The following is a 13185-nucleotide window of genomic DNA, read 5'->3' as shown; positions in this document are numbered from 1 at the left end:
CAAGCCCAGTAAGGATCTATTATCAAGTCCTGGTTACTTTCCAACCCAGAAAACTATTTTGACTCTAGTGAAGATGTGGAAAAGGGGAGAAAAAGAAAAAAACAATCAGTCATGGGTAACTTTCCAAACCTTAGTTTCCATTGTCTGGTTATGCCAACAGCTGTCTGCTGGTTTTGAGGCAATTTACAGCTGGAAGAAACAAGACTCCACATTTCTTCCTCTGGGCTTTGAATGATGGCTTTTTCCATGGTATTATGGTCACAGTTCTATACATGAGTTATGGCAGCTTTAAATTACAGCCACAATATTATGGGAAAAAGGATAAATCCCTCACTGCTCGCTTTTATCTCCAAAGCAGTTGGGAGATGGGGAGGAGGCCACTTACCCCAAAGGAATAAATTGATGGTAGGGGATATGTCTGTGTCAGAAAAGGCAGCTGGCGGCAGGCTTTGCTGAAATGCTCTCAAATGCTAACACGTTATTATACAAATCTCTCTTCCCCAGATGCAGGAGGAAGGACAAAGTGAAAGAGGATGGCTGGGAGGAGAACGAGAACAATCTGCTCCTCTCCCTTGCGTCGCTGGAAGCGCGTTGCCCGAACACTGCTCTCCCAGCGCTCAGGGATGCTCTGTCCAAGGCATGGCCTTTGGCTTTTTTTAAGGTGGTTTTCCGTAATTCATTCAATGTGTTTCTCCCTACCTCGCAGGCCTGAGTAATCCCTGAGTGCTGTGCCTCAACACTGCGAGACGGTTTTTCTCTCACTAGCTGAGTAAACTCACTTAAGAGATTTAACTGTGTAGAGCTCGGTTTGGGTGTCTGTGAAATGGACGTGATGACACGTACATCGCAGGCTTATCAGGGTAGCTAGGGGAGGTGGTTTGCACCCTCCTTTCCATCACTTGTCTTCCAGACCCGCTCAGTGGTGCATCCCGCATGGCTCCGAGATGGATTCTCTTCTCACCATTATCCCCATGATGCATCGTCTCTCACCTGAACTGTGGCAGGAGCCTCCAACAGGTTTCTCTACCTCAGATACTAGAGGGGTCTCCAGGGTGCACACGGGCTGGCCTCCACCCGAACCCCTTGCTCAGTGCCTTTGGCTCTAGCACAAGATCCAAACTCTTGAGCGGAGCCCTCAAGTCTCCTATGTACCCCCTCCCCTCACTCTCCACACGAAGGCTCCAACTTAGTGAGGTGGTAGGCAGAGAGTGTGGCCTTTGAGAGGGAACAACAGCTGTTTGTCAGTTGGCAGAGCTAAGAATCTGCGAGATTCTTGCAACTGTGTGGTCAAATGAGCGATGGCTGATGCCGAAGCGTTTGTGCGGAATTTGTGTTTGAGCCACGTATCTTTGTCCTTGGGAGACCTCTGGCAACCTAGGTTTACTTTGGAACAAATGCCTTCCTTGTAGTCTTTCCCCAGCGTAAGAATGGCCTATTAATTATGATTAAAAAGAAGAAGAAGGAGGAGGAAGGAGGAGGAAGGAGGAGGAAGAAGGAGGAAGAAGGAAGAAGGAAGAAGAAGAAGAGGAAGAAGAAGAGGAGGGAGGAGGAGGAGGAAGGAGGAGGAGGAGGAGGAGGAAGGAGGAGGAGGGAGGAGGGAGGAGGGGGAGGAGGAGGAGGAAGAAGGAGGAAGAAGAAAGAAGAAGGAAGAAGGAGGAGGTAAGAAGGAGGAAGAAGAGGAAGAAGAGGAAGAGGAAGAAGAAGAAGAGGAAGAAGAGGAAGAGGAAGAAGAGGAAGAAGAGGAAGAGGAAGAAGAGGAAGACGAAGAAGAGCAAGCAGTCCTCTCTTGCTTTGAGTAGAATAATCCAAGGAATTCCAGTCTTGGGAAGAGATGGAGATACTTTGGTAGCTAGGGAAGCCGGTGTGATGAGTGACAACTCTGACAGAGCGGTGTGGCCCAGCGGGGGGCACTTCTGGGGTCAAAGGACCCTCTTCTACCTGTGCTCCTCCGGTGGTGTTACCAGGGCTTCCATCTCAGTAATTTAGAAATGAAAGACAATTATTCGAATGAGGGACTTTATAGTCCATGCAGAAAAGAATCAGGGGACACCCGGGTTGCTCAGTGGTTGAGCATCTGCCTTCAGCCCAGGGCGTGATCCTGGGGTCCTGGGATCGAGTCCCACGTCGGGCTCCCTGCATGGAGCCTGCTTCTCCCTCTGCCTGTGTCTCTGCCTCTCTCTCTGGGTCTCTCATGAATAAATAAATAAGATCTTTTTTTTTTTTTTAAAGAAAAGAATCAGAAGCTGAAGGACCATTTTGCAAACCACACAAGAACAACAGACGTCTCAGCAAGGAAAAGCAACAAATTACTGACACATACAAAATCACGGATGACTCTCAAAAGCATCAGGCCAGGTGGAAGGAGCCAGACACAGAAGGTTGCATAGTGCACGATTCCATTTATAGACATAACATTCTGGAAAAGCAGAACTTCAGGGACAGAAATCGGATCAGTGGCTGCAGGGAATGATGGAGGAGGTGGCGGGCTACGGAGGGCATGAGGGGGTGTGGGGGGCAGTGGAGCTGTTCCGGCCTTGGTTGTGGTGGTGTTACGAGGCCGCGTCAACACCCATCTAACTGGATGTTCACCAAAAAGGGTGAATTTTACCGTATGTGAATTATAACCTCTGCAGGCCCCACCTCCACGTGCCTGCCCACACTCCGGATGTGCCCACTAGAACGGGTCAGAAGCGGGCCCTGCATGGAGGCATCTAGAAAACGGCCACTTGGGTTTCCCCCGTGCTTTACATAAAGATTCTGTGGCAGATTTTGTTTTCGAAAGAGTTCTGTGGCTAAAAATATTTGGAAACTACTGAATAAGACTAAGGCCAGTGGGGGGCAGCCGAGCTTTCTGAAGAGAATGCTTACTTTATATTGTTGGGTTTTTGGTTTTGTGGGTTTTGTTTTTTTCCAGATGTACCTTACTATGAGACAGAAACCAGAAGAGAGGAAGAAAAAAAAAAAAAGACCATATATTTACTTTCCCTAAATAACCCCCCTCCCCCCAGTGTCTTCTTCCCCTAGAATTTTATGCTGAGGAGGACTCTGCTCCTGGAAAGGAGGAGCCCTCGTAGGCAGCCCTCAGCCCAAGCAAGCTCCCGGCTGGCCTTGGGCCCCCACACAGCCGTGGGGGCAGAGCAACCAGAAGACTCTGGAAAGCTCTGCCTGCCGGGGCAGCGGACTGAGCACGGCGGCCCGAGGCTGTGGTTGGCTCGGGGAGCAGGCAGCTGTGCTGAGTTCAGGTTGTGGCCCCGAAGGCCCTCCTGGGGGGCAAGCACCTGCCCTCTCACGGGGTCCCCGCCGCTTCCTGCTGCTGCCCCCCTGGACCTGTGCTTCCTGGACGAGCCCCGGAGCTGTTAAGGCTTACAAGACGTGCTTAGGGTTTGCTGACAAACCTCAGAACCAGGAGTGGTCCCTGGAAAATGGGTTCCTTCTTTCCGGTGTCTCTGCTTCGTATCAGAGGCGCTCAGGTATCCCTGAAGTCCCCACGTCCCCTTGCCTCAGACAGCAGGACAGTAGGCCCAGAATCCAACCCCGCCCCCGCCCTCCAAGCCCTCCTCAAGGCCTCTGGGGGAGCATGGGACACAGCCCCCCAGGTGGCCCCTCCTGCGTGCCTCCTTCTCTTCCCAGATGCTGGTGACAGCTCCCCCTTCTCGTCCCCTGCAGGCCTGGCGGTGGAACAGCCCCGTCTGTTGCCAGCTCGGGCCTGCGCGGCCCTGCTTTGCTGCTTTCTGACCCTGCCCACGCCTATGCCAACAGTCCTGTGGCCGCCTTCCCTTCCGTTAGACCCTTTCACTGTTGCATCTGATTTCTGTTAGGACCCTCACGGTCCCAACTCCCCAGCCCTAGCGACCTCTCAGGGCCCTGAGCACAGAAAATCCAAACTCCCTCCTCCCCCACCTCCCTAACCTCTCCTGTGCTCGCCCCTGGCCCCCAGGTTCCACTCTGTTCCAACTCTTTCCCATTTTGGGCCCTTTGCCTCTGCTGCTTCTGGTCTGGAATGTTCTTTCTCTGGATGTTGGGGCAGCTGCCTTGTTCTCATCACTTTGGTGGTTAGGTCAGATGTCGTTGCCTCTTCCAAAAGGCCTTTCCAGGCCACTCTAGCCAGGCAAGCAGCTCTCCTTCCCTAGACCTTTGCCGTCCTAGTCCCCTGTTTACTTTTTTGCTGTTGTTTAGCCCTTATCACTTTCTAAAATTCTATAGATTACATCTGCCGCCTGTTTGTTGTCTGCCTCTCCTCCACGTAAGGTAAGCTGTGCCTTCAGGAGGGGACGCGGCCTCCCTGTAATGATCCTGACAGGAGGAATCCCAGAGAATTCACAGAGGCCTGATCAGTCAGGTGACCCCAGGAAAGCAATGATGCGGAGTCACACTCACACTCAAGCAGAGTCAAATTAAGAGTCTAATGAGGGGAGATCCCTGGGTGGCTCGGCGGTTTAGCTCCTGCCTTCAGCCCAGGGCGTGATCTTGGAGTCCCAGGATCGAGTCCCACATCGGGCTCCCTGCATGGAGCCTGCTTCTCCCTCTGCCTGTGTCTCTGCCTCTCTCTGTCTCTCATGAATAAATAAAGAAAATATTTTTTAAAAAAGTCTAATGAGGGAGCCACTTAGAAAGGTGAGGGCAACCGAGGATAGTACAATAGGCTGGGGCCCATCACACCAGGGCCCCCCGTGTTTGCCAGAACTCTGAGAAGGGTGCTGAGCAGACAGGGCTGCCTGACAGGAGCCGCGGCCTCTAGCAGCAAACCCACAGCCACCTGGCAGGGAGACAGGTTTGTGGGCCCCTCTCCTCCATTCCCACTTCTACTCTCCTGCCGGTGCTTCCCATTATCCACCAGGAAGTTGGAGGCAAAGGAGTAGCAATCGGCCCAGGTCTGCATCCTGGGACACAGAGTAGAGGGGAGAGTAGGGGGGAGAAGATCAAAGAACGCATCCAGGGGTCACGGACGTGTGGCCAGTCCAGTCCCCGTCTTCCCTGTGCTCGAGACGATGCCTGGCCCCGGGCCCCAGGGAGCACCCCTCACCCAGGCTGGCAGCGGGAGCGCAGAGGAGGAGGCGTGCAAGGAGTCCATAGATTCCTGTGGGTTTGGCTCCAGGCTCTGCAGACTGACAGCAACACTGACCCCCTCCTTAGGGCAGGCCCGGCAGGACAGATGCAGATGCGCTCCGTGGGGGGCCTCCTGCAGAGGCCCCCCCACCCAGGTCCCATCTGAGCCCCCCTGCACCATGGGGAGACACACAGATCCCGCGGCTGCTAGGCCCGTGTGTTCTGTGCCAAGGACATTTCTGAAGTTGAAGAACAATCTCTATTTCTGTGCAGCGTGGAAACAGGAGCTTGTTTTGCATTGTGCTTGGAGGCAGAGAGGAATCAGGTAGCAAGCTGGCAGCCCTGCCGGTTCTTCACGGAGGGCAGAGCTCTCCAGGCCCGGGGTGGGGGGGTAGGAATAAAGATCATCCATCTACGCGGTCGGTGGCCGAGTGGGGGAGAAGCCTGGTCCCCACACGCTGCTGCCATCAACTTTCGGCCGGGGGTAGGGTTACTATGGAGACATGAATGGAGCAGGGAAATCTAAGTGGATTATTAATCAGGAATCCTCCTGGAGGGCCCGCTAGGTCTGAGAAGGGGTGAGGATTCACAACAGAAGTGAAGACAGGAGCCCTGGGTGGCCCAGCAGGTGAGCGCCTGTCTTCAGCCCAGGGTGATCCTGGAGACCCGGGATCGAGTCCCGCGTCGGGCTCCCCGCATGGAGCCTGCTCCTCCCTCTGCCTGTGTCTCTGCCTCTCTAGAGAGAGGCCTGTGTCTCGTGAATAAATAAATAAAATTTTAAAAAAGAAACAAAACAGTGAAGCCAGGTTACCTTCAACGAGAGGCCGTGAGAAGAGCTGTAGATGCAGGACTGAGAGCCAGTTACGGGGGGACAGTGACCTCCCTAGGGGTGGAGTGGACAAATACTTGTCAAAAGGGTTTGGGCATTAGGCTAGAGGAGCATCACGACGAACTCTGCTCTGCTGCCAGAACAACTTCCCCATCTCCGCAGCAAAGGACAGGTTGAAAGAGGAAGCGAAGGGAGGAGTGGGGGGGGGGAGACAGAGCCCTGGGGTCCCCCGGCCGGTCCCCCTGTGTGTGTCTGATGGCTGCACCGGGCCAGCCCCGCGCCGGCCCATGAACACAGCGGACGTGCAGACAGCTGTGAGCTCTGTGCTGCTGCATTTGACCTGCTAAATTTAATTTTGCAGCACACTCCTGCTTGCTCCGTCCCAGGTAGTTTGCATGAAAGAACGTCGACATTGCTTTCCCTTGTGATGCATGAGCCTTGCTGCCAAAGAAGGGACAGCAGACAAGGGTTCATTCCTGGGAGGCGTCCTGCACCCCCAGAGGGGAAGCTGCTGTGCGTTCTGCAGACAGATGACACGCTGATCCACCAAAAAAAAATAATAATAATAAAAATAAAAATAAAATAATAATAAAATAATAATAATAAATAAGAATGAAACCAGGAAGCTCGTGTCCCAGAGGATGCTAACTTTAAACTCGTAATGCTGCAACTTGTTCTTTCTTGTCATAAACCATCCAGAGGCACCAGCTGATGATAGACTAAAAAGTGTATTTTCTACAGGAAATTTGCATCTGAGATCTTTATTAAGTGAGATCTTTCTTCACCGTTTGGGGAGCCTTCCCTCGGTGCCGTGCTCCGTGCCGGTGTGGAACGTGCGCAGGTGGATAAGACGCGGGCACACACCTTTCCCAGAAGCTGGCAGTCTCGTGCGTGGGGGTGAGTGTGGGAGACAGAGCAATGCTGAAATAGTGAGGATCACGGGGTCCCCCAGAGAGAGACAGCTGACTGGGACGGGGAGAGCATGGTCGGTGTCCTCCGTTTGCCTCTCAGGTCCTCTCTCGGGCCTGCTTTGTGCTGCGGAGCAGGCTGACAGGCAGTACACCGTGGGCTCCAGTGCTGCTGTTCTGGTTGGAGCGGGTCAGTGGGGAGCAAAAGGTAAGTGGGAGGGAAGAGGGTGAGCCTGGGGTCCTGATCCTCTAGGATTCCTCCTCTGGGATCATCCCAGGCCGGCTGTATCCCCTCCTGAAGGATGCACCTGCTGTCGGCTGGCCCACGACATACATCTCTCTCCTCTGGCGTCTTGTAACCCTCTCCCCCCTCTGCACCCCGGGGTCCGTCCTGGCCTCTGGGCTAACAGGACTGTTAGTTGTGGTTTTTCAAAATCTGAAACCACGTTTCGGTTTCCTTAAACCTGCTCACACCTCTCATAACTAAACCCTTCACAAAAGTCTCCCCAATTACTCAAGTAATAATGTGCCACCTCCTTCCTGCTGGACGCTGACAGCTATGGGAGATCCCCTGGGAGAGGTGATCCTGGGACGGCGAGCAGAGCTATTGGGGTGAAAAGGCGGAAAGCGTCCAGTCAGAAGCAACAAGCACCCTGTGCCAAGATGTGGGGGGAAGAGAGAGCACTGTGAGTTCCAGAAGCTGGAGCCTGATACCTGACCCTCCTCCTCCCCCCCCCCAAGCGTCCGCCTGGACACCAAGCCCTGCACAGTCTACCCCCTTGCCCTCTCTCCAGCCGGCCCACTTCTCTCCACCTCCACCACCTTCGTCATTTCTTACCTCGGTTACTACACCAGCCCTGCAATCATCCTCATTATCTCTGCTGGTGACCCTTTGCCGAGTGCTCACAACTTCAGGATAAATAAAACTCTTTGGCCCTCAGCCCTCAAGCATCTTGCCTCCTGCCTGTGCCACACAGAACTTGCTGCCTCGGAGACAGGGTCTCCCCTCCTGAGTGGCCCAGTCTGAGCTCCCTCTGCTGTGCCACTCCCCCTCCCTCCATCTGTTCTCTGGGCTCACTCCACATCCCACAGGAAGCCTCTGGCTTCACCCATCTGCCTTCAGGGACCAGCCTCCCCTCCCTTTGGAGTGAGACATCTTTGCCTGTCCATCCACAAGCCTCAGAGCTGCTGATGGAATCAGACAGAGGGTGAAACTTCGTAAGAGCAGGGACTTGGGTGTGCTCACGGCTGTTTCCCGGGGCCCTGGACAGTGCCTGGCACACAGCAGATGGCCAAGAAATCTCTGCACGGTGAATGGTGTCCCAATCTCACCATTTACTAACCATATGACTTGAGCTTTAATTTCAGCCCTGTATGCCTTGGTTACTTCTTCTGTAAAATGAGAAATAATAGCAGTAATTAACACAGAGGGCTGGTGTATTGATTACATGAGACGTAAGCCACTGTGGGAACTATAGCAAGCTGTCAAAGAATAGTGCAAAAGTAAAAAGCCCCGGCTAATCCCAGAATAATTTCCCTCTAGAACTGCATTTCTCTCCCCTTAGCTTTCAAAACACAGATGGGCCCCTTATCCATTAGACACAGTGCCTATGGACGTGTTTTACTTCTTTTAAAATCAGAAGAAAAAGGAAAAAATCTAATAATATGTAATGATAAATCCAGTCTGGATTATTATCCCAAGGGGATTATACAATATGATGCTAAATCTTTGTGTTTTTAAAGTGGAAGAAGGGCCCCATGAAGACACAAGCGCCCAAGGCCCCTGAAATCATAATGTGTCTCGGTTTCTCTCGCTGTCCTACTGTTGTTATTCTAATAGATAATCGGATTCCAAACTTGATTATGTAACTAGCTACTATAAGCTGACACTGCACTATGTAGGGAGAATCTAAAAAAGAGTGAGAGGGGCTCCCCAAACTTGAGGTGCTCACCGGACGTGTTCTGGGTGATGGAGACGCAATGAAGGGGGACAAGATAAAGATGGAATAATCCAGACCGAAGTACTGTTTCCTCAAAAAGCGATGATGTGGGTAGAAGGGAACTTCCTAACACATGATCCCAGCATGATGGACTCTGTGTCTGGAGGAAGGTGACACAGCATCGTGGCATCATATCATTTTCCAAGTCAGGAGACTGAAGCTAAAAAAAATAAAATAAAAAATTTAAAAATTAAATATATGGATGGTAAGACATGGATCAGTGGGGGCCTGATTTTCTGTCTTGACATTTGCAATGTATCATGTCAGAATTAACCTTGATTTTGCTGCAATGCCTAATGATAAGCTCTAAGAAAAATAATAGTCATAATGTGTAGAATGTGAAGACACCAATGGGTTTCACAATGTGAGTATCCAGATAAGCTTTTGACTGCTTGGTTAAATTGGAAAATAGAAGAAAATGCTCAGAACACGGCAGGAAGTGTCATGCCAACTCCAGGATGCAGTACTATCAAGGCCTTGGTAGAGTTGATCACTAGGGGATGGAATTGTGGGTTATTTTACCTTCTTTTTCTTGTCTCTCTGTTTTCTTCTGTTTACAGCGAACGCCTGCAAATTTTAAAAATCAATATAATTTTCTGAACCTGATGATACAAATCATAATGTCACATATTGAGAATTTCTTTCAAGAAAATACTTATAGATACATGATGGCCTTGTTTGAAGAAGTGAAACCCTGAGATAAGCTAAGTATTTACCAGGACGGGATTGATGAAATACATTTTATTCTACTCCTAAATGGTCATTAAAAATCTATTATTGAGATCTATATTTATCGATATGAGGGACATTCACAAGATATTGTTTAAATGGTGTATAAAAATGTATAAAAGGGTATGCATGACAATAATTCCTTTTTATAAAATGTAAAAGGCCCTCTGTGAAGCCAGAAAGGAGATACAAGTTACTTCTATCTTTCTTTCTAGTCTTCTAAAATTTTTATCCTTGTATTCTTTATTCTTTTCTAACTAGGAAAACAATTTGAATTATTTCCACTTTTTAAATTAGATTTCAAGAAGATTATCAGATGGCCATCATAGAAGACGTTTTTAAAGAACATTAGCCTGGCGACACCTGGATGGCTCAGGGGTTGAGCGTCTACCTTCGGCTCAGGTCCTGATCCCAGGATCTGGGATCGAGTCTTGCATCGGGCTCCTTGCAGGGAGCCTGCTTCTCCCTCTGTGTCTCTGCTTCTCTTCTCTCTTTGTGCGTGTGTCTCATGAATAAATAAAATCTTTAAAAAGAGAGAGAGAGAGAGAGGACATTTGCCTGAATAACATTTCTTTCATTGAAATCCAATGCGATTTTGAAAAGAAAAACAAACCAACAAAAAATACTACCACATTTACCCAGTCATTCCCCCATCAGACCAGCTTCTCCTCCCTGCTTCACTTACTGTGATTGTTCTTGTGCTTGGGAACTCAGGCACTGGTTTCCCAAGCCAATGGGTTGTAATGGCTGTAACAAAAATGAGGTTATGTTTAGGATGGGCTACAGAGAAAGGCATGCCTGGCAGGAGGAATCGCATAGACAAAGGCTGGGAGTTGAGAAAATGCACATTCCTTGGAAAATAGCAATGAGATCCTAGCAGGTAAGTGGACAGCCTGTGGGGGGAATGGTGGGAAGTGCAAAAGAGTGGGTCTTGAATATCAGGCGGAGGGATCTTTGCTTTATCTAGGTGATGGGGTCATTGGATTTTTGAATAGCAAAAAGACAAAAGGTAATTTAAATTTTAGAGACATTCATCTGAGGGCTGAAAGCAGAAAGATTCCTTTCTGCTGCTGTTCATATCTGGGGTGAGAAGAGTCTGGATTAAGACAGAAGCAGTGAAGAAAGAATGACAAATAAGAGATCTTCTGTACTAGAGAAATAGAAACAATAGGATACATCTACAAGGGATTTATTATAAGGAATTGGTTCATGCAGTTATGGAAGCTGACAAGTCCCAGGATCTGTAAGCTAGGGACGCAGGAGAGCTGATGGGGTGAGTTTCAGTCTGAAGGTGGCAGGATCAGGACACAGGAAGAGCTGATGTTTTTGTTCAAGTCCAAAAGCAGGAAAAGACCACAAAGTCCCTGTGTGAAGGCAATCAGGCCCAGAGGGGTTCACTCTTACTCCTGGGATGGTTTGCCTTCCTGTGCGATCCAGACCTTTGACATGTTTGACAGGGCCCACCACGTTGGGTGAGGCTTTACTTAGCCTAGTGATTCACATGTTAATCTCACCTAGAGAGAGACACAGACACACCTAGAGTCATGTTTGGCCACGCGTCCGGGCACTGTACAGCCCGGTTAAGTTAATAGATAATAATTAGCCATTGCATTTTCCAAAGGAAGGAAAAAAAGTCACCATTTGCATTCAGGATGTCGACCTGCAAGGAGTGTGACCACGGGGTTTTCCCGCCTCCCAGCAAACACACTCCCTGACCTCTCAGACACAAGCCTGACACTCTCCCATCCCCTAACGGCTGTGAAGTCGACCAGTGAGTAGTGGCCATCACCCGTAGCTGCAGACACATCTGTCCAGACACACCTCAGGACATCCCAGTGAGCGGGTGCTACCATTGTGTTCTCCTCCTACCCAATTTAGAGATAAGGAAAACTGAGGCCAGGGCCATTTTTGATGACTCGCTAAAAGTCTCACAGCTATTAAGTGACAAAGTCAGGACCAGAGGGGGGAATCCCTGGGTGGCACAGCGGTTTAGCGCCTGCCTTTGGCCCAGGGCACGATCTTGGAGACCAGGGATCGAGGCCCATGTCGGGCTCCCTGCATGGAGCCTGTGTCTCTTCTCTACCTCTCTCTCTCTCTCTCTCTCTCTCTCTCTCTCTCTCTCTCATGAATAAATAAATAAAATCTTAAAAAAAAAAAAAAAAAGTCAGGACCAGGGGAGGAAAATAACCTCCTGAGCACTCACTGTGGATGAAGCAATGGTCTAGGTACTTAACCTGATTGTGGCCAACCCTCACTGTAACCCCACATGCTATCATTATCCCCATTCTACAGTTGAAGAAACTGAGACTTAAGGGCCTGCCCAGGGTAAGCAGGGAGACTCAGGCCTGGAACTCATATCTGCTGGATGTTAAACTCTAGGTTATAGTTTCTGGTATAAGCCAAGGCACAGAACAGAAAAAAAAGTTAAAGAAGGCCAAGGGCAATGAAGCCACCTGCCCAAAGGACCGGGGTCAATGTGCCAAGAAATCTGACCCACTCTTCGGTATGCATAGGGATATAGTCCATTCTCCTGCAGTTTACCCCAGACCCGATCTCCTAGCCAGTTTCCGTTTCCATCCCACACACAGGCCTGTGTTCAAATATTCAGAGCCGCTTGGAACCACAGAAGGGCTGGACTTTTTTGATCACAACAGAGAGGAACTCAGTGTTAGCAAACTGAAAGCAGAAATCCCAACTGTCAGAGATCCTTACACTCGGTGCCTATTCCCTTAAAAACCAAGCAGCCCCAACTCCCCGGCTGTCTGACTAATTAGCAGAATGTTCTTTCGACAGACAGAGCTCAGAAGCCTCCAACAGAAAAGTAAGAACAACTCTTTGGAACTGCTTTTTTTTTTCCCCTCCCTTCCAGAACAAAAGTCTGAACGCAATGCTTCGTGGCCAAGCCTCACCAGAGTCTCGAACACAGTTTCTTCAAGGTTAGAGAGATGAAAAGATGAAGAAAAACAAAAGAGCTGGAAGCTCCCTTGAGAGTTCTGTCCGTCTTTTCCGCCGGTCTCATTCCTGTGTTCCCTTGCAGGGAAGCGACAAGAAATTAAAAATGAATAGGAGTCATCGGGACCATATGTGTTCAGGTTCCCACTGAAATAAGACATTTGCTCCAACCCTCACCTGCATTTACCTGGATTCCTACAGATTCGTGTTATGATCCTAGGGATTAGCTACCAAAAAAAAAAACCTTAAAAAAAAGGGGGATCCCTGGGGGGACTCAGCAGTTGAGCATCTGCCTTTGGCCCAGGGCGTGATCCTGGAGTCCTGAGATCGAGTCCTGCGTTGGGCTCCCTGCATGAAGCCTGCTTCTCCCTCTGCCTGTGTCTCTGCCTCTCTCTCATCAATCAATCAATCAATCCACCCACAGCTAACATTTATGTGGCATACAAACAAGTTTGATGACTTTGGGGAAAGAACTATTGTCTTGGTGTAGGAGCCTTTCCTATTCCCCATACACCTGGCCAGGTACACATGATCTGCACCTGTCTACACTTTCCCCCTACACACGACGATGGCTCCCTGTGATGCCCAAGGAGGAGCATGTCATCTTGTCACACGGTGCCGTGGGTCTGGCACTGTCGTCCAATAGGTGCGTGGACCCCAGAGGATGCAGCACCGTGGGCTACGGAATGAGGGGTGCTGTGTGCGCTGCTCCCCCACCCCA

At 50.1% G+C, this 13185-nt stretch overlaps 1 long non-coding RNA gene across 3 annotated transcripts; it reads left to right on the top strand.

The window, feature by feature from the left end:
* Positions 1–5494: 5494 nt before the first annotated feature.
* Positions 5495–9966, top strand: LOC121478960. 3 transcript variants are annotated; one of them, XR_005984630.1, is made up of 4 exons: positions 5495–5674; positions 6617–6772; positions 6887–6991; positions 9344–9966. It is a non-coding gene; the product is annotated as an uncharacterized LOC121478960 (long non-coding RNA). The 3 variants fall into 3 exon arrangements; XR_005984628.1 differs by lacking the exon at positions 6887–6991; XR_005984629.1 differs by lacking the exon at positions 9344–9966 and having other exon boundaries at positions 6887–7996.
* The last annotated feature ends 3219 nt before the right edge of the window (positions 9967–13185 follow it).

The sequence above is a fragment of the Vulpes lagopus genome, chromosome 19, assembly GCF_018345385.1.
Source record: "Vulpes lagopus strain Blue_001 chromosome 19, ASM1834538v1, whole genome shotgun sequence".
NCBI classification, from domain to species: Eukaryota; Metazoa; Chordata; class Mammalia; order Carnivora; family Canidae; genus Vulpes; species Vulpes lagopus.
This window is presented reverse-complemented; position numbering and strand designations above follow the sequence as displayed.